The sequence below is a fragment of the Megalobrama amblycephala genome, linkage group LG9 (assembly GCF_018812025.1).
Source record: "Megalobrama amblycephala isolate DHTTF-2021 linkage group LG9, ASM1881202v1, whole genome shotgun sequence".
Classification (NCBI taxonomy): domain Eukaryota; kingdom Metazoa; phylum Chordata; class Actinopteri; order Cypriniformes; family Xenocyprididae; genus Megalobrama; species Megalobrama amblycephala.
This window is the reverse complement of record NC_063052.1, coordinates 207,709-230,329: the sequence shown is the minus strand read 5'-3', so window position 1 is coordinate 230,329 and position 22,621 is coordinate 207,709. Positions and strand designations below refer to the sequence as shown.

The window sequence follows — 22,621 nt, the reverse complement described above, 5'->3', positions numbered from 1 at the left end:
TACGTTGTGATTTAGCGCTTAAAAAACTTTTGCGAATATCTTCGAAACCATTAGTCCGATCGAGACGAAACCAGCATGGGAAACACAGAACATAAGTTGGTTTACTAAAAGTTAAAGCCCAAATGTCAAAATTTTGATGGGAATGCAATCAAAGACATTATTTTTTATGCTCTCATATATACAAGTGCCTATAACTTCATAACGAAATAAGATATTTTCACCAAAATTAACATGTATACTGTATGTATGGGCACAGTCTGAGGACACCCAAAAAAAGTGGTGGAGATCGGGGAATAGGTGATGCTATAACTGTCAAAAAACCTTTAAAAAACATATTTTTTCTTACTAAATTGCCTGTATTGGTCTTTTCCATCTATGATCTAAGTGTTTACATGCTTCCTAAATAAAATAAAATACCTTTTTATGTGCTTAAAGGCCTTAAAGTGCTTGAACCCCAGTAAATGCTGCTTGCAGCTTTAATTTAACTTTTATTTTTGTTGAGGCAGGTTTTTTGCTCTAGTTTATTTCACCGCTCCAATTGCTCTGGAAGCAGAAAGTCCTGGTAAGCAGTTTTCAGTTGTATTCATCCACAGGTAAGTTAAACCTCTCATTTGCAGTCTGAAAACCCTGTCTGGGTCCAAACAATGCCGTCCACCTCACACCAAACTCATGACTTCTATCACACACACACACACACTTTCACAACACTAACTTCTCCCCGCGGCGTCCGAGAGGTCAGTCTGGTGTCTTCATACGTCACCTCAGCTCATCCGCCCAGCGAGATCCAGCGCCAGCACATGAAGGCAGTCCGTCTCTTTCAACATCCTCATCTGCTTCGGGAAAGCGGCCGATCCTCCGCGTTTCAGGAGCTGCCGGCAGACAGAGGCACAGTTGGAGGAATTTTAATGAACATTGCAAATGGATGGTATCTGCTCACCGTGGGGAACGTTTGTTTGGACATAATTATCTGTTACAGCTGGCAAATTGAGGCCCATATGTGTCGGCATTAACACACGTTAATAAAAACGCAGCACTGAGCTCATCTGGACCACTCATTTAACCCGCCACTTCAGCCTCATCTTATTAGAGAATGTGCGAGCCGGTCACGAACGCTCCACACCAAAGAGTTTCAGTCCACAAACTCAAGGAACATTCTGAATCGGCTCAACAATAGGGATTTTTTCGTGTTGTACGGAGCGGTTTTATAGTGTGTAAATGATGTGATCACTCTGAACTGTCAAATGGAAACGAGCAGCATGAAATTTCTCCTTTTGTGTCCAGCAGGAACAGAACTAATGAACATGAAGTGTAATTTTCGGTTGAACTATCCCTTTAAACCCTTCCTTAGCTTCAGCCTTTTGTTTCTGATGCAACGCAGCACCAATAACAGGTTCAATTCCCTGATGTCTCACTCCCGTATCCCCAAACGCTGACGCAGCCGTGAGTGTTCGGGGACGAGCGGGCGGTGTGGCGTAGAGGAGGGCGTTCGGGGTGAAGGGGGAGTGGCTGAAATGCTAATAAGAGAGCAGATGAATAAAGGTATCAAAGTGAGTGTGAAGGAATAAGCTCCGTCTCCTCGCCGAGTTGTTGCAGCTGAATCGATACGGAGGTAATTTACGACACGAGCGCTCTGACGCTGAGAGCAGGACATAAATCTGCCTCATCACAATTAAACAAGGGCAGAGCAAGGACGAGTGTAATGTGGAGAGAGACGACAGAAACAGATAAATGAAAGAATTCTCTAAACACAGCTGAAGTAGTGCAGCATTTAAATGAAGTAAATTACATTTTATTAAAGATTCACAGTCGAGCTGAGCTGCACTAGTAGTGCAATAATCCACCACTGTGTCTTTGTTAATCTGAATGTTAATATAAGAGGCGTTTCAGCGATTACTAATCATGAGAAAACCTTGAGCAGTTTCTCCAATGCTTTCTGCATTTTTCCTCATCGGTCCTTTTAAATAAAGCAGTGGTTAATTAAATGTGAACATACATCTCCTTCGTTACTGATGAAAAGCAGGGGAAACTTCCCCAGGGATTCGGCCGTACTTCATCATATGTAATGTAATTTCTCGGATGTTCACTCCATAAAAAGCTGCACTCATTAATTTAGAGCCGTGTGAAAATTAAATTAGACAAACATACAGATTTAACTCACAAGATCAGAATGGGCTGGCGATGAAGTGCATTTTATGTAAATGTGATTTATAAATAATAAATTCATATGGAAAATGAATTTTTTTATTTTTTATTTTGCACTCCCATTATATAAAATGTTTTTGACAAAAAAAGTTGATTTGATCGAAAATTAATAATTTTAGTCAGGGTAAAATTGGGTAAAATGAATGAATATGTGATGAAATATTGGCTAAATTAAGGATATATTTGTCTAAATAAAATAAAATATATACATAATATAATAAATAAATATATATAGAGAGAGAGAGAGAGCAAGGATGCATAAAAATGATCAAAACTTAGAGTAAAAATATTTTTCTTAAGATTTTATTTATATATTATATGATATTATGTTAATTATACATAAAGATTTTTTCTTTTATATTCAGTGGAAAAAATCAGCACAACTGTTTTCAACATTGATAATAATCATAAATGTTTCTTGAGCAGCAAATCATCATATTAGAATGATTTCTGAAGGATCATGTGACACTGAAGACTGGAGTAATGATGCTGAAAATTTAGGATATAAATTTACTATATATTCACATAGAAAACAGCTGTTTTACATTGGAATAATATTTCACTATTTTTATTGTATTTTTGATCAAATAAATCTTGGTGAGCAGAAGACACTTCTTTCAGAAACATTATAACATTTTTTGACCAGTGGTTTATAAGAAAATGGCAATGTATGAAATATAATAAAAAATAAATAAATAAATAAATAAATAAATAAATAAATATATATATATATATATATATATATATATATAAACATAAAATAAAAAATATAAAAAATAATAAATTAAATAAAATTAAACAAAATAATGAAAAATATAAAATATAAAAAATAAATACAATAAAATAAACAAAATAAAATTAGAAATTAAAATAAAATTTGAAAATAAAATAAAATAAAATAAAATAAAATAAAATATTTAGTTGGTTCCAAACCTACACACACCTACCTGGACAAATTACCCTTTAGATGCAAACCCGCACCATACCTAAACCTACCCATTTTTACCCCAAGCTCCCAAACCTCCCCCGGTTCGAATGTACCCCAACATAAAATAGCCCGGACACAAATTACCCCAACACAAGAAATAGCCCGGAACTGTGGAGCCCGCTCTCACAAAGCAGATTGTCCAATCACACACACACTCTACTAAATGAATTTATAAATATATTATACACATTTCATAGTTGAATAAATATTACAAAATATTACAGATCAAAATAGAAAGGTTAAAAACGAGCAGGATACATTCCCTGGTTTGTTTCAGGAGATGGAATGACCCCGTGACCTTTCAGTGTGTTATCATTGTTTGAGAGCTACTGTGAGCTTCTCCATCGTTCACAAACATTCAGGATGGTTGGGGTGACTACCTATGATGCGTACGCTATATTTAAGATTTTATATAACCCACTCTACCCTCCCACCGAAACAGAAAGTCTTTCTGACTCTCTCATATTCTTATATTTACTTTCAGATCCTTTGGGAGATTAATTTTGGTGCTGGGTATTTCTCCATCAAGGGTTCCTTAACATACAGACAAACATCCAGGGAAAATAAGAGGGTCAGTGATAGTTCTTCCAGATCCCAAGCTATCCCAAAGCGGTCAGTGGAACGGATGGACAGAACACAACCGGTCCTCAGGACTGGGTGATTGGATTTACAGGAACCCCAACCGAGTAAACCTGCTCTTCTCTTCATGTCAAGACTTTTTTGAGGGAAAGTTAAAATGATGGGATGTCAGGCCAGACCGCCAGTTGCCAAGGCAACGGCCCTCCCAGGCAGACCGTGATTGGTGCTGTGGGTGGAGGGCGGGAACGAGGCGCTTGATGACTGTCTCAGGTATGTGGGCGTGTTCGGCCCCCGCGGTCTGACGGATGAAGCGACGGGGAGTCATCTGCCCCCCCGCTGATACACCTTCATGATGAATGCGCGCCTGACGCGGTCGACAGGAGAGGCTGGAAAACAATTAGTGCCATGTTGATCCGCCCGTCTCTGCCCTCCGCACACGCGGCCGGGACAATCAGTCTCCTTATCTCCATTAGCGCCGACACACAACGAGACGGAAAGCAAGAACAAACGAGCGCAGAGAAAGATAAACGCGGGAGGAGAGAGTGCAGAACAATGAAGTGTCTGGCCTCACGACGCCATCATCATTAGTAATAATACGAGCTGAGTGAAGCGAGAGAGAGAGGGGGACGAGATGAATAACCGGATGTGTGATGAACAGATGAGGCCGGGAGAGGAGCAGGGATACTGAGAGGCATCCGGGTCAGCTTGATGAATGCTAGTGTCTCGCAGGGCGCAGGATGCGGAACGCTCTTTGTCTCATCCGCCGCGGACACAATACGGTCTTTGTAGAATATCTGAGCGACATGAGCGTGTCTTCCCGGGCCTTCCGCAGGTGCTGCTGTTCATACTGGATGATCGGAAGGTGGTGATTAAAACACATTGTTGGTTTAGGCCTGTGTTCCATTGAGCATCTTAAAATTAGAGTTCAGGAATATCCAGAAATAATGAAGGGGGGAAGAGGGACATGAACTGAGCACTGTGAAAAACAAAACTGTGACGCAAGTGTTTGTTCTTTCTTTCCTCTTCATCATCATCTATAATCAAACCGTTGCTCATCAGGCCCACACAGATCTCCTCGCTGATGATTTCCTCTGCTGTTTAGGAGGGAAAAACTGTCATTCAAAGTTAAAAGAAGATGGAAGCGCTACAGTCTTACAGTGTGCCCTAACCAGGCGTGACGTGACAAACTTCAAGTGGCCAGAAAGCAAAAATGGGACGAGACGTACTTTGAAGTAGTTTTAAAGCTTTTGAAGTTTGAAGATGTTTTAAGGCCATACAGTCTATTAGAAAAGCAGACTGATATTCTGGGTGGTTACTAGGTTGCTAGGGTGTTGCTATGTGGTGGCTAGGGTATTCTGGGTGGTTGCTAGGGTGTTGCTATGTGGTATCTAGGGTACATGGGGTGGTGCTAGGGTGTTCTGGGTGGTTGATAGGGGGTTGCTATGCTGTTCATTGTGTATTCTGGGTGGTTACTAGGAGGCTGCTAGGGTGTTGCTATGTGGTTGCTAGGGTATGCAGGGTGGGTGGTTTCTGGGTGCTTGATAGGGTGTTTCTGTGCTGTTAATTGGGTAATCTGGGTGGTTTCTAGGAGATTGCTAGGGTGTTGCTATGCAGTGGCTAGGGTAGTCTGGGTGGTTGCTAGGGTGTTGCTATGTGGTGGCTAGGGTAGTCTGGGTGGTTGCTAGGGTGTTGCTATGTGGTGGCTAGGGTAGTCTGGGTGGTTGCTAGGGTGTTGCTATGTGGTGGCTAGGGCAATCAGTTTCTAAAGTGTTCTTCATGATTACTAGGGTGTTGCTAGGGTACCATGGGTGGGGTGCTAGGTTGTTCTGGGATGGTTGCTTGGGTGTTGCTATGCAGTTTCTAAGGTGTTCTTCATGATTACTAGGGTGTTTTGCTAGGGTAGCCTGGGTGGGGTGCTAGGTTGTTCTGAGTGTTGCTATGCAGTTGCTACTAGGGCTGCACGATATATCGCATGAGATTGTCACGCGCATTTCGTCAGTAAAGCCGGTTCCCTGATTACCGCTAAATCGCCATCACCTGCTTTCAAATGTTGCGGCATTTAAAAGACAGAGCCGTAGATCACTGACAAGCCACGCAATATCGCGTTCATTAACGAAGGCGATTCATCTGCTATATGAACGCGATATTGCGTGGCTTGTCAGTGATCTACGGCTCTGTCTATTAAATGCCACTCCATTCGAAAGCAGGTGATGGCGATTTAGCGGTAATCAGGGAACCGGCTTTACTGACGAAATGCGCGTGACAATCTCATGCGATATATCGCCCAGCCCTAGTTGCTACTATGAATTATCACATTGCTCAACAATAAGTCTCAAAACATTTCTTATGTCACACTCTATCTAGCAGTTTTGGAACAAGAATGGCCACTTATTTGTAGCTGAAAACTTTCACAAATAATGTCTAATGTCTCAAATAATGGCCTCGTGGGAAGCACACATGCTCCGATATGATGTGCTGTGGCACTTGTATTTGAATTTAGCTTGGGTAACTTTCCTAATGTTTCCTATCATGTCTGTCCCATCTACAACACACAAGAAGTTAATATATAAATGTTAAAAACAGAATATATAACCACAACTATCCATAATGGACCAGGATCAGATTTACTCCAAAAAGACACACATTTGCCTGAACCACACACTCAGGAAGCCGTTCCGAGTGAACATTCACACCTTCCGAACGTTTTTTTTCCGCAGAAGGATCCTCTCTAATCTTCTGCCTCCACAGAGACATTAGAATTATAGTTAGTACTTCTGTTTTCACATCTCCTCCGATAGCATCTATTTAGATATTTTACATCAACGCGTGTTCTGGAGGAGGAGGGACGGCGAGCTGTTTGTTGAAACCAGATGTGTGGGAGTTCTTTGATTCTTCTGCGGGATCAGATCACGAAGAAGTCGCTGAGACCGAAGACGTACGAGAGCTTGTGGGAGTGTTGACTCGCACGGAGGCTTTCTGTTCTTCTGCTTGATTGAGGTGCTGATGGAACCCACAGACTCTGTGATGGACACCACAGGAGCAGATTTACAGTGTGTGTGTGACGGAGATGATGACAGAGAAGGGCATACGGCAGTAATGGAGTTTACACACAGAGAGGGTATCGTACCGACAGACGGCATGGTGGGAGAGTAAAAGACCTCATTCTTGTATCCCTCGGAGAAGAAAAACAGACCAAAAATATGTGAAACTGGACATCCAAAGTCATGAACACACTTTTCTAAAGAGCTCTTGTGTCAGGAGGAGTTCATTACATATCCGCCAGTTTCAAGACTGAGAGCTGAACAGCCGTCCGGACCTCCAGCGTTATTGATGTTAGTGTGGGAGAGGGATCTGATTATTACTACAGACTCCGTGACCCTCAGAGAGAACATACGAAACGCATGTACACACACCGATACAGTATGAGCTGTAAACACACTCATGTGGGTCTAGAAGGAAAAGCAAACTAACGACACAAACAAAGAATCGATGTAAGCAGTCAATGTAAACATATTAAGGGTCACACAGAATCACAAATAATCCCAGTCTGCACACATACAGAAGCACAATAACAAACACACAGGTGATCTCTCTGATTACAGCGAGGCGAATCCAAACAGCCGGTAAAGACCATGTGCGTCGCAAATAAATGTGATTATTCAGAGAACAGATGAAGTCTGGACCCGCGCAGTTACGATGACCTTTCCAGCAGAATAAATCATGAAACGGGAATGGAGACGTGGGATGAAGGAGGAGGGGAAGCACACGCTCACGGCTCCGAGATATCCGAGCGCGGCCTTCAGAACTGATGCGGCGTCAGTATTCAGACACGTAAACACGACCTTCACTGTCCTCGACTCTGCCGCCGCTCTCAGGTCTGCAGGTAAAGGAAGAGTTCATCCAAAAAGGAAAATCTGTCATTATTTTCTCGCCAACATGTCACTCAAAACCTGCGTGATGTTTGCAATGTGGAAACAGAAAAGGAGAATTCTGATATACCATTAATATAAAATATAAAAAATATACCATTATAGCCTACTAAAATAAAATGTAAAAAAATATATAAAAATAAAATAAAAAACATAAAAAAATAAAATATCAAATAAAAAAATTAAAATTTAAAATAATTAATAAAATAAAATTAAAAAATTAAAATTAATTTTAAAAATAAAAATTAGAAATAAAATTAAATTAAAAATAAACAAATAAAATAAAATAAAATATTCACACATACATAAAGGTCTTTGCACTATACTCCTTTACTTTTAGTCATATAGAATAACGGTCATGAAAATAATGTATTCCGAATGTAAATCTATCAAAGAATATACCATTATTAAAATAAAAAATAAATTAAATTAAAATAAAATGAAATTAAAAATGGTTAAAGACTCCATATTATGTCTTGATGTTGTTTTTGTGCTCTACTAGATTGAATGTTGATTATTTTCCTCATATTCTGCATTGTTGCAGCTCCTCTCTTCCCAGTCTGTCAGTAACGCTCTGTTTAGTTCCTGTCTCTATGAAGCCCCTCCTTCTGAAAAGCACAATGTGCTCTGATTGGTCGGCTGGAGCAGTGTGTTGTGATTGGTGTTTGGGAGATGTCCCGCCCCTTACCATAACCGCCAGTTTCAACACACTTCAACACACTGAGGCTCCGTACACACCTAAAGACACACAGACGCTAACGCAGGGTCATTTGTTAAGAGTGAAATGGCTTATTAGTGCTTGTCCATGATCACCTGATTTATTCTCTCCACTCACATTGATTTACACTGCTTACAAATTACAGCATGTCTCTATTAGTGAGATCCATCAGCCCGCTGTAAAGAACCTAAAACAAGATATAACAGCACAGCTCAGTGACCCGCTGCACCAGAATTACTCCAGCTGTATTAATCTCCACAGTAAATGTTTACCGGCAGACGCTGAACCGGCCTCGCTTCTGGAGGTCCCGTCAAACCGCTATATTTAGCCGTTTTATGACATTTAAGAGTGTTAACATTAGACTAAAGAGCTGCACAAACGTGACGCTTTCTGTCAGGTTCATTATGATTTCTGGGCAGTTTATTCAGAAGACATTAATATTAAAGAAGACTTCATGTGCAAGGACTGGAGCCGGTCCACAGAAGACGGATCGGGCCGGTTCATACGGCACATTCAGCAGCAAACATGGGCAAAAAAACAAAACAAACAAATAAAGAAGAGAAAAATACACTGCAGTATATTACAGTACGAAGAAAATAAAAAGTTGCACTCGTTAGCATGTTCAAATTGTTTAAATATGTTTCTTTAAACATTTATTTAAACCAACAAATGTTTAAATTAGAGCATACAGTTTATGATCAGTAAAAAATCAAATGCTTTTTCTCAGCAAAGATGCACTAAACTGATCAAAAGTAACAGTAAAAAATGTTACAAAAGATTCTATTTCAAATAAATGCTGTTCTTTTGACCCCTTTTCATCTTTTTGCACATAAAATTACTAAAAAACTAAAAATGTACAAGGATCTGGTTACATCAACCGAGAAGGAACAGAAGGAGAGAAAGTTATTATTACAATATGACCAGGAATGTACAGTAAGAAAGAAAACAGAACGATCCGATTTTGACTCGTACACACAAAATGTTGGATTCAAATAACTGAAATGATACTCAGGAGTATCTGAGAGTGTTTGTACATGATCATGAACTCAATGACTGAGGTCAGAATGACAATTCTAGGCCGCATGTGCAGATGAAGAGCGCCCTCTATAGGTGACAAGAGTTATTCCCAGTGTGTCCAGGGCCAACAGTCATCATCTCACTTATGAAGCACAACGTCCACAAAACTCCCTCATTCAGTCATGAGAGGCGAACAAAAACACGCTGAATCACTGAATCACACAATAAGAGGTAAACACACTCTTCAAGGGTAAACACGGTGCAAAACTACATTTAAAGCTGTCGCCCGACATGTTTTCCTTCTAATCTGTCCAGTTGTGATCAAGCGGCTCTTCAACTCACTGCATGAAGCAGTTTGAGCCGTTTCTCCTCCTGCTGAGACGGATCAACTCATAATGCAGGAATTTACAAGGACAAACAGGCTGATGGATTGAGAGAGAGAGAGAGAGGATCAAACGCATGTGAAGAGGAAAGCCAAAGCGCTGAAATCAATCTTACATTCTGTAAAACACAAAAGTGTGTGTGTTTGTTTAACAGGAAGTGTGAAGAAGACACTCCAAACATGCCGCTGTCATCCAAACACCCGAGACACACACACACACACACACACACACACACACACGCAGAGGATGATTGACAGTTCACACTCTCTCACAGAGCCTTCAAGGGTTATGATCATTGACTGAAACTCAAACTATACAAAACATTTAATAGATACAAAGAACATTTAAAAAAAACACATAGAGATGTTGCCTTGGCAACAAACTGAAGTCGAAAACTGGAAATAAAACTACATAAAAATAAATAAATAAATAAACTATAACCAAAACTATTAAAAATATTTCTATTAATTGAAATAAAGCTGAAATAAAACAGGAAATAAAACTAAATAATATAAATAAACTATTAAAAACATTTTTGTTAATTGAAATAAAGTTGTTTTAAATAAAATAAAATAAAAATATTACATATATTAATAAAATATTAATAAAATTAACTTAAAAGTTTAAGCACTAAAATTATTAACTGGAAAAAAATTAATAAATCAACTAAATTATTATTTTTTTTTTAAATAAAAAAATACAAATTAAAACAAAGTATTAAACACAATTCTGTTAATTGAAATAAAGCTGAAATAAAATAAAATAAATATTTGTTGAAAAACTTAATCTAAACAAAATTTTGCCTTGGAAATAAACTGAAATAAGTTAAAGTTGAAGCACTAAAATTATTAACAGGCATTAAAACTTAATAAATAAAATAAATAAAATTCATAAAAAATAAAAATAACTTAAACTAAAACTATTAAAAACATTTCTGTTTTTCAAGCGTAACCACTAAAATTATTAACTGGAAATAAATAAAAACTAAAATGAACTACAAGGAAACAAATAAAAATAAATTAAACCTAAATAGCAATATTTTAAAAAGACAAAAAATGAATAAAATTGCAGAAGCACATAACAAAATGAAACAAAAATGAACATGAAAACTAAAAATATAAAAACAAAAGCCCATTGGAAACATTAATAAATCTATATTAAAATAAAACACTTGGGTGTTTCACATTCAGCACACATTCGTCCTCCGCCGCCTCTATTACACACACAGCGAGAGCTCGACACGCCGACGGGTCGAGACCCTGAAACGGGAAACACTGCAGCGCTCAAATGATGAAATCAAACTAAACGTGTGAAACAGAGACGGAACCGAAGGCCGAGAAACTGCTTCCACATCTACTGTTGACCTCAAAAGCCGCGCGTCCATTCAAAGTTCATTAGTCGCTCAATAATGAGGCGAATACTAATGTAATATTCAGCCAATAACACTTCTGCCAGTTTCTGTCAGTTAAACCAATCAGCTTCATTGAATTAACTCAATTTTTTAATTTCAATGAACTCAACATTTCAAGACAACCAGGTAACTTATTTTAAGTTAAACCAATAATTCTTTTTTACAGTGTGTAAATACAACCAATCCTCACCTGCAATATAACAAAAGTCTTATTAAACTCCAAACAAAGTTGTGACGCACTAAAAATATTCAGACTAAACAAGAATTTTAATGTCATTACAGAGTTTGTTTCTCATTTACCAACATTTAATTACTGAAACAGTTTCAGCTTTCGGCTAAATGAAAACTTAAATTTCAGTGCATCACTAATACGATTTTATCATTTGATCATATATCGATGACAAACATTACAATATTTGCAATGACACCATGAAATATGACAACAATAAACTGGACCTCACAGTACAATCATCGATAGACTATTTGAGGCTTTTAATATTCCTGCAGCTAACAAGAAATCTGACAGCGAGTCTCTTGTTCTCCGTGAATCACAGCAGCCGTCTCTGACTCCGAGGCCATTAAAAAAGATAATGAAGGATAATAGGCCAACTGGCATTGAAAGATCCCGGATTTGCTCATTTTCCTCTTTATTAACACAGGCTATGAATATGAATGGTTATGGATATTAGTGCGTTGAGAGAAATCAAAAACTCCCATTAAAACTACACACGCATCTGCTCGGGCACACGGCGAAGCCGAGAGAGAGAGGGTGAAATCACGGCTCGTGTCAATGGAGGCAGAGAGGAAGAGGAAAGCTGACAAACATGTCAGAACAGACACTGAAGCACCGAGACAAACACACGCTTGTTTGAAAACGTCTTCATTGATTTCTGCTGCAAAACAAGCAGCGAATTAACATGGTTCACACGGAGCCGCTCAAAACAAGTTTGGTCATAAGGAAACGAGGTCTATCCAATCTATCAGCGCTTCAAAGGAGGAAGAGTGGCATGTTTGTTTGTTCTGGGAGTCGATCTTGTAATTCAAGACTCGGAAACAAAGAGAACGCAGGTCTGAGACTGAGCGGTGTTTCTCAGCTTCCCGAGCTTCGTTTTGAATTTGACAAAGAACTGAATATATTTGCTGACATGGTTCAGTTCAGCCTGCAGACATGATGAGACGTCGACGGATTGGTGCTGAAGACTCAGACATGGGGAAACTCATCTCCGAGGGAAAACTCAACTCTCTGCTCTGATTGACGGATGAGCCGGTTTGACTTCTGGAAAGGAAATTTCACTAAATGATGCAGGTTCTTACAAATAACAGTTTTGACAAAGTATTTTTACCTCCAAAAACTCCACAAGTAAAGAAATAAACACTTAAAGTGCCCTAATTATGCACTTTTTAAGGGTTAGTTCACCCAAAAATGACATTTCTGTCATTAATTACTCTCCCTCATGTCGTTCCACACCTTCGTTCATCTTCAGAACACACATTAAGATATTTTTGATGAAATCCGAGAGGTTTATGACTCGTCCAATATAATCAACACTTTCAAGGTCCAGAAAGGAACTAAAGACATCGTTAAAACAGTCATGTGACTGCAGTGGATCAACCTTAATGTTATGAAGAGACGAGAATACTTTTTGTGCGCAAAAACAAAACAAAAATAACCACTTTATTCAACAATATCTAGTGCTCATGAAGCTTCGTGAATCTTTTGTTTCGAATCTGTGGTTCGGAGCGTGAATCAAACTGCCAAAGTCACGTCAACCATCGAAATTTTGAAACATTTTGAAACGCTTATGACGAAACGAAGCCTCGTTTACTGAAATCACGTGATATTGGCAGTTTCTTTCTGGACCTTGAAAGTGTTGATTATATTGCTGTCTACGGACGAGTCATAAACCTCTCGGATTTCATCAAAAATATCTTCATTTGTGTTCTGAAGATGAACAAAGGTCTTACGGGTGTGGAATGACATGAGGGAGAGTAATTAATGACAGAAATGATCATTTGTGGGTGAACTAACCCTTTAAAGGTTGGAACAATGGCTTCAGTTTTTCTGTATCAATCCTAGCAATCGTTTTAAGGGGCTCTATGTAAGTGTTTCACTTTAATAAAGCATAAAAATTCCCTGATATATTTGCAGGAAACATGCTAAGTTCACCTACTTGTTTCTCAGTAAAGCAAAGCTACCTCCAGATATTCTGCTTTGAAATGTGCGCTCCGTGTCGGAACGTCTGTCTTTGTTTTGGTCTGTGTGAAACCGTGTGCTGCAGTTTATCCAATAGTATTTCGACATCACAGGTTGCCAGTTGGCGGAAAACACCGCATATTGTAGCCATGGAAACCAGCAAAAAAACTGGGTCATGAATCCATCTATAAATCTCTACGAACGACAGCATATTAAAACAGATCAATCAACTCCTCAGCTTTCATTGTTAATTACGCTCCCTATTGTTGCTGACAACCCGCGTCTTTGAACGAGGGGGCGGGCCAAACAATATTTTGAATTTGGACTGCAGTACCTATTTCGACCACTGGGTGTCATTCCTACATAGAGCCCCTTTAAAGTGCATCAAAGTGGATAAAACAGCGTTTTCTCGACATGAACAACACAAACCAAACTCTTCAACGCTCAGATACAACTACAGAGATTGGGGGCGTGGCTATGGGCTGGCATTATGCAAATTAGTTACATTGTCACACTGTAACAGGAAGTGAAGCTGGAATTACTCAGTCTGTCAGTAACGCTCTGTTTAGTTCCTGTCTCTATGAAGCCCCTCCTTCTGAAAAGCACAATGTGCTCTGATTGGTCGGCTGGAGCAGTGTGTTGTGATTGGTGTTTGGGAAATGTCCCGCCCCTTACCATAACCGCCAGTTTCAACACACTACTAACTAACTCGACCAGGCCCCGCCCCTTTATTCTGCGCATTAATTATTTAAATGAGGAATATTGTGAAGAAAACTCAAGATGGAGGCGTTTCAGGAGTTCAGAAACACTGATATAGAGAAGAACTCCTGCCTTTTTCATGCTCAAACAGCAACATTACACACACTAAAGACAGATGAAGATAATTGAAACAGTCTTCCTGAAATTATGGTCCTGATTAAATTCCACAAGTGTCTTTTAATGTAGATGTTAGAAAACAGACCAAGTTTCTTTATTCATAATCTGTTCAAAGGATTATTCGCAGTGTTTTTCTTGCTCCAGGCACTCGAGATGAAAAATCAGATTTTGATCTCTCAATCAGTTTAGTAATTGCAGCATTGTGGGAACGGGAGTGTTTTTATCCTCATCTTTTTTCTCTTCCTCTCCAGTTAATTTGCACAAAGTCAACCATCATCTCACGCCGCTCTCCCACACGGCTTCACAAATTGCAATTCTAAGGTGCTTTATTGTAGTCTATGATTAGTGAGCTATTACAAAACGAGTCGGAGAAAGTGAGAGAAAGAGACAAAGAGATTACCGGCAAACACTGGAGGCCTTTCAACAGAAGAGAGCAGAAGCATCAAGCACAGAAAGTGTGTTTAGATCCCGGAGGCTCGAGGGGCAGCGACACACGCCGAACACGAGCGCAGGATCTGACAGACGCCGCAGCGCTGCGGGCTGAACATGACACGACGGCACACTCTTCATCCAATTCATCCACACATAAACAACTGTACCAAAACTGATATAAGTTCAAGTTTTATCAAGCAGTGCATCACAGTGTTATTGACATTTACAATACACTGCTGGAGGAGAGGAAATAATGATACGACGGAAAGTGTAGGATGATAAACTGAGTCTCTGAGGAATGAATGAGATTAATTCGAGAGAGAATGAAAGTCCCCTGCGGTTACTGATTCCTCACACCGATGCAGATGCAATATTTCTGTACAGGCACAAACAAAAGTTGTTTTGTGACAACGTGCCCCAATAGCAGAGGATATGGTCATAGGATATGGGGTAAATTGTCACAATGAATCTCAATCTGCTGATAAACATTATGAAAGACAAAACAATGTTACAGAAGTAACACATCAAAATATTGTTCAGCCCAAAGAATAGTATTTATATTATTTTTTTTTTTTAAATGCATGCGAGAACATTTTACATAAATGATCAAATAAAATATAAATGAAAAACATTTTAGATTTTTTGCAATACATTTTAATAACATTTAATTCAAATGGATGGATGGATACTGTAGATGATAGATAGATAGATAGATAGATAGATAGATAGATAGATAGATAGATAGATAGATAGATAGATAGATAGATAGATAGATAGATAGATAGATAGATGGATGGAACAATAGATAGATTGATAGTTACAGTGGGTACAGAAAGTATTCAGACCCCCTTAAATTTTTCACTCTTTGTTATATTTGCAGCCATTTGCTAAAATCATTTAAGTTAATTTTTTTCCTCATTAATGTACACACAGCACCCCATATTGACAGAAAAACACAGAATTGTTGACATTTTTGCAGATTTATTAAAAATTTATTGCTCAGTATTTAGTAGAAGCACCCTTTTGATCTAATACAGCCATGAGTCTTTTTGGGAAAGATGCAACAAGTTTTTCACACCTGGATTTGGGGATCCTCTGCCATTCCTCCTTGCAGATCCTCTCCAGTTCGGTCAGGTTGGATGGTAAACGTTGGTGGACAGCCATTTTTAGGTCTCTCCAGAGATGCTCAATTGGGTTTAAGTCAGGGCTCTGGCTGCCACAGTGATCTTTGGGTTCTTCTTTACCTCTCTCACCAAGGCTCTTCTCCCCCGATAGCTCAGTTTGGCTGGACGGCCAGCTCTAGGAAGGTTCTGGTCATCCCAAACGTCTCCCATTTAAGGATTATGGAGGCCACTGTGCTCTTAGGAACCTTAAGTGCAGCAGAAATTTTTTTGTAACCTTGGCCAGATCTGTGCCTTGCCATCATTCTGTCTCTGAGCTCTTCAGGCAGTTCCTTTGACCTCATGATTCTCATTTGCTCCGACATGCACTGTGAGCTGTAAGGTCTTATATAGACAGGTGTGTGGCTTTCCTAATCAAGTCCAATCAGTATAATCAAACACAGCTGGACTCAAATGAAGGTGTAAAACCATCTCAAGGATGATCAGAAGAAATGGACAGCACCTGAGTTAAATATATGAGTGTCACAGCAAAGGGTCTGAATACTTAGGACCATGTGATATTTCAGTTTTTCTTTTTTAATAAATCTGCAAAAATGTCAACAATTCTGTGTTTTTCTGTCAATATGGGGTGCTGTGTGTACATTAATGAGGAAAAAGATGAACTTAAATGATTTTAGCAAATGGCTGCAAATATAACAAAGAGTGAAAAATTTAAGGGGGTCTGAATACTTTCCGTACCCACTGTAGATAGAACGATAGATAGATGGATGGATGGATGGATGGATGGATGGAACAATAGATAGATAGATATATCAGCAGAAGTTTGTTTCTGGTTTCTAAGAAAGTAAAATAACTCGTTACTCATTAAAGCCCAGAAGGCACATTCTCAAACTCTTCTCTTCTCTAAAGTTTTCCTCTCTTTTCTTCCTCTCTCTCTCTCTCTCTCTCTCTTTCCCTGCAGCAAACGGATCGTTTTCTTTGCTGAATCTTTCACATTCTTCTTCAAATGTTAACTAGCTCCAGGACAGACCCCGGGTCCAACAGAAACATGCATATTTAATGCTCTTAACCATCTCTTTAATTTATCTATTAATTGTGTTGGACTGACTCCTGCGTGAACCAGAAGTTCCTGCTTCCTAAAACTCCCATTTACTTTTACAAATCAGACTTTAAAAACTACTGAAAACTGATCATGTGCTTCTGGAGTCCTTTACTTTAACCAGCCTGTTATTTAATTAGTATTTTCTGCAATATATTTAATGCCAACATACTTCAGAGTCTGAATCTGATAACACTTCAACAGTTTCTAGCCTGATGATTTACTAATTTACTTTAAAACACCAAAGTGTCTCGTTTTTTCTTTCTTTCTGTCGTTCTCTTGTCTTGTCCATGTCCTGAACACTGCAGCAAAGTCAAAGAGAGAGGCTGATTTATTTCCCTGGACAGAACATTATCGCTCCTCATTAACATGCGCGCACACACACACACACACACACACACACACACACACACACACCTTCATTTTAGCTGGTAATTTCTCACGTCAGTAAAGGCGGAGGACCACATAAGGACTAATTGAAAGGGAGCGAGTGAAAGAAGCAGACAGATGACGGAGGGGTACGAGCGTCCTGACAGCTGCAGTTAGACATGTAGGAGTTGAGAAGAACATGAAAACAGCAGGAGAGAGAGACAGAAAGAGAGCCATCAAGGTACATTACTTCAGTTCATACTCCATGAAGCAGAACTCTCTCTCTCTCAGTGGTGTGGAGTAAAGAGAGAGGGTCATGTGACCCGGCACAGATTCACCTCCTTCAGCTGTTATCATTTCATTCCTCTCTTTCCATTCATCTTTCGAATGCTTCACTGTCTTCCTTTGTACAAAAAAAACATGGCTTTTAATCGATTAAAATTTTTGATTTCACATTACAAAGTGTAATTATTATTTATTAAGAACTGCATTATATATCTTGATTTTTAAAATAAATTATAACTTTTATTCAGCAAGGACACATTAAAATGTCCAAAAAACATGTGAAGCAGCACAACTGTTTTCAACACTGATAATAATCATAAATGTTTCTTGAGCAGCAAATCATCATATCAGAATGATTTCTGAAGGATCATGTGACACTGAAGACTGGAGTAATGATGCTGAAAATTCAGCTTTGATCACTGGAATAAATTACACTTTACTATATATTCACATAGAAAACAGCTGATTTACACTGGAATAATATTTCACTATTTTTACTATTTTTATAATATTTTACTATTTTTGATCAAATAAACGCAGCTTTGTTGAACAGAAGAGACTCTTAAAAACATCAAACATTTTAACGCTTGTGTAAAATAATGATCAGTGTTGGGTTGTTACTCAAAAAAATAATTAATTACTTTAAACTGATAAATAATATAAAATTGAATATATTAAATAATTGATTTATAAAAATAAAGTGAGGTTTCATTAAAAACATTAATTTTAAATCCATTAGTGTTTTATATATTGAATTGTTAGTCTATACAGCATTTAATGCAATTACATCAGAACTGTAATTAAATTAATTACTTACTAATGCATTACACTAGAATATTAGTTTGCTTTAATAAATGTATTTATAAAAAATTAAAAAAATTAAAATTATGCATAATATAAAAACAAAAAGTTATCCCATCTTATCTTATCTAACTGACTGACTGTTAAGTCTCTATTTTTTGGCTGGTTTGAAGGGATTCCTGTAATTCGGGACTTCCGAGTCCAAATCTGAAGCTTCATCCCACACTCCCAGCGGGAGCTCCCGAGAGCGTGACGCTGATGGATGACACGCAGACCTCTGCATTCATCACTGCCTGTGGATCTCAGAGGAGGACCTGCAGCATCTCCTCCCTCTGATGAACAGAGCAAAGAGGAAGAGAAGCGGCCACTCCTGAGGTTAAAGGTCAGACCCTGACCTTTAGAATGATCCAGTCTGGATCATTCTCTGTTCTGAAGCTGGAATTAAACTGAAAACATGACCTGGACTCCCATATATATCCACAACCTCGAAAATCAGCTGCAGCTATTAGTTATTATCAGAGCGCCATCATACAGAAATCTTATAGAGGTCAAAGGGGAAACTCTGTATCGCTACTTCAACTATTAATTCGTGCTGTAGTGAATGAGAAGGACCTTCAACACAATAACTGCTCCGCTCAGGAGGAAGGTGAAGGAAAACTTCAAGAATAATGTCGTAGTTGAATCGCTCGGCCTCGGTTTGATCAACTCAAAGGAAGGAAACACTTGACTCTCTTTTTATAAAAACATCTTCAGAATTAATTCAAGGAGATGAACATGGATGTTCTGCTGATTTATTACAGAGCTAGAAGAATGATGACTGTAATTATGACTCTCAAATGTGCTTTAAAACAGCTGTATATTCATATATGTGTATATATATATATATAAAATCCTGGAATGTTTTCCTCAAAAACCTTCATTTCTTTTCCACTGAAGAAAGAAAGACATGAACATCTTGGATGACATGGAGGAGAGTAAATTATCAAGAAAATTTTATTTAAAAGTGAACTAATCCTTTGGACTAAGTCTTTTATTGATTTATTTATTTATAAAATGCATTGACAATAAATAAATTATTTCAATAATATTTCAAAATATACTTAAAATTTTACTAAAATTACTAAAATTGAAATGTATATTTTAAATAAAACTTAAAAAAAAAAAAAAAAAAACATAAATCGAGCAAATTTAGGCAACACATCAAGAATAAATTACAAAAATAAATTATATATATATATACACACACACATTTAAAATATAATTCTTTAGAAATGTACAGAATTTTTTGTATATCATCCATTTACTAGTTTCATGAAAATAATCAGTTTTTTAAGTCAGTATATTGACAGTCAGATTATCGATCAACATCAGCACATATAAATCATTGTAGTTTTATATATATTTTTGGACATTAAACAACAAAGTTCTATGCTACAGTGATGCCTGCTTATTTATATTTTTAGAGTTTACTGTATTTCAATTTGTTTTATTTATTTTAAAGCTTTCTTTAAAATATATTTTACATTATAATGTACTTTGAGTACATTATAAGATGCATAATCATTTTGAAATCACATGATACACATGTTTAGAGGCACATTTCCAGCACAAACAGCAGCACTGCTGATCTTCACTCGTCTGAATGATCCCCTGAAGTGTGTGTGAGGCGTGTGTGAGGCGTGTGTGAGGTGTGTGTGAGGCGTGTGTGAGGCGTGTGTGAGGTGTGTGTGAGGCGTGTGTGAGGTGTGTGTGAGGCGTGTGGACCCTGATGAGGGCTAAAGAGTCTCGCACTTCATATTTCACACACTCTTTCATGGCCACCAACTCCATTACTTTCAGCTGACTGCCTCAATAATGAAGCAGCAAAACGTTCTTTTGTCAGCCATCTATCTTTTCCGTGCCACCCATCGGTTTAGCCAAGACATATTAAAATATCCAACCGGAGTGTATTAATATTAGATGGAGCGCACAGACTGTAATATATGCTGCACCGGAGGCCGCGCATCGCCTTCCTCACGTTGGAGAAATGAGAATATTAATCGCCGTCATCTTATTAAAATAACTCTCTCTTATTATGCACCTCCGAGCCGAGAGATATTAAACATACAGCGGACATTAATAGGGAAATAACACAGACAGAGGCTTTTGTTTGAAGCGGTCATTACTGAATCACAAAGAAGGACGAACACAGAAGAAGCGGCGGATAAACACCTGAGAACAAGCGCACACTCATATCAGCCATTTACGCAGTGTCTCGTTGCTCATTAAAAACGCATTAAGATCCCGTCCCCGGGGCGAGAACCCAAACCCTCCTCCAACAACCGGCAGGATCCGTTTGAGCAAAACTCTGGGAGAGGAGCACCGGTCTCTTCAGCGGAATAACTAGATCTGTCCCGCACACCCCAGAGCTCGTGAGTCAACACCTAATTGATGACGGGCAATTAAAGCAGCTCGTTTAACCTTGGGGGGTCCGGCAGGGGTGAGAGAGAGAGAAACGCCAGAGTAAGCATTTACTGTGCATCATTAGAGCGAGAAGAGTGGGAGGAAGAGAGAAAAACCAACAGGAGGAGGAGCCGAGAACAGCTAAATAATGCTGGAGTGAGACGGACAAACACAAACAGATCATGCAAAAACTGATCAGACAGGTCGGCCACCATATCGGTATCGCACGATATTTTAATGTTATCATTATCGGCCCGATAAGAAACTTCTAATATAATATATTAGAGCCGATAAATAATGAATTATTTCCTTCAGCTGAGACACTTCAGACGCACACTGATCACCGTGATGGGTTTGAATTCCCTGAAATATGACTGAAATCACTTCAAAAAGGAAATTACAGTTAAGCTCAACATGTGCAGCACATATAAGCTGCATAAAATTATAATAAGAACATTATTAGACATTGCTTTTTAATGGTGAGACTTTTGTTTTTTAGAATAGGCTCTCAAAAATTGATTTATCGGCCAATATATCGGTTATCGGCTTTCAAATATAAAGAATTATTGGCGCATCCCTGTTTAGAAGGAAAGCAAAGAAGTCTAAAGCTTTTGAGTTAATACTGCATCATCTACTCATAAATGACATGAAACTTTTCTTGCATTGTTTGGAAATTTACACTTTACTTTTGAAACAGTAAGAAATATAGCTTAACAATTAGACAGACGAAGACAAAGATGAAAATACATTTGCAATTATTTAATCATAAAACAACATAAATAAAGTTCATTAATTAACATAAATTAATAATAATAATAATATACACTACCACTCAAAAGTTAGATTTTTTTTTTAAAGAAATTAACATAAATTCATCAAGGACGCATTAAAATTGATCAAAGGTAACAGTAAAGACATTTACAAAAGATAACTAATGAATGCTGTTCTTTTGAACTTTATCACAAAATTATGAATCAGCACAACTGTTCTCAACATTGATAATAATCATAAATGTTTCTTGAGCATCAAATCATCATATCAGAATGATTTCTGAAGGATCATGTGACACTGAAGACTGGAGTAATGATGCTGAAAATTCAGCTTTGATCACAGGAATAAATTACACTTTACTATATATTCACATAGAAAACAGCTGATTTACACTGGAATAATATTTCACAATTTTTACTGTATTTTTAATCAAATAAATGCAGCATTTTAAAACATTTTTAAAAAGATATTAACCCTAACTTTGGAACAGTATATGCAATATTTCTAACATTTTAAAAATCAGTTCTTCATTAAAGAAATGGCACAACAAAAACACGCATGATCCCTCGACCTGTAAACTAGTGATCTGAGCAGATGATGCATGTGACAAGAGAGTGAAACAGAAGCAGAGATGGAACGAGAGACAAAAGCGAAGCCAGAGAGAGATATTCTAACTCTCTCCGCAGTGTTTTTTTTTATGTTTATCTGATTTGGACCCTCTGGAGCCCCTAAACTTCATCTTCAGCACTAATGAAGCCCAGTTCAAAACTCCACCCACGCTGAGACCAGAGCAAACACACTCCATCAGCAAAGACTGCCGGCGTCCCTGTGACTACACCGATACGAGCGCAGAACATCTGCTCAAAAACTGCTGAATAGCTGAAAGAAACAAAGCAAGCACCTTTTTTGCTGACGCCTTGGAGGTTTCTCCTCTAAAGGAATGACACCGGCCCCATTCCTTCATCTCACCGAGTTTGTGTTATTACTGTACCTCTTGAGCTGAG

At 38.2% G+C, this 22,621-nt stretch overlaps 1 long non-coding RNA gene across 1 annotated transcript in view; it reads right to left on the bottom strand.

The window, feature by feature from the left end:
* The window catches only part of LOC125274657, a 100,705-nt gene that overhangs the window by 77,471 nt on the left and 613 nt on the right, over positions 1-22,621 (bottom strand). Inside the window, exon 2 of the long non-coding RNA XR_007186308.1 lies at positions 713-869. This is a non-coding gene — a long non-coding RNA (uncharacterized LOC125274657). The remainder of the gene's footprint in view (positions 1-712; positions 870-22,621) is intronic.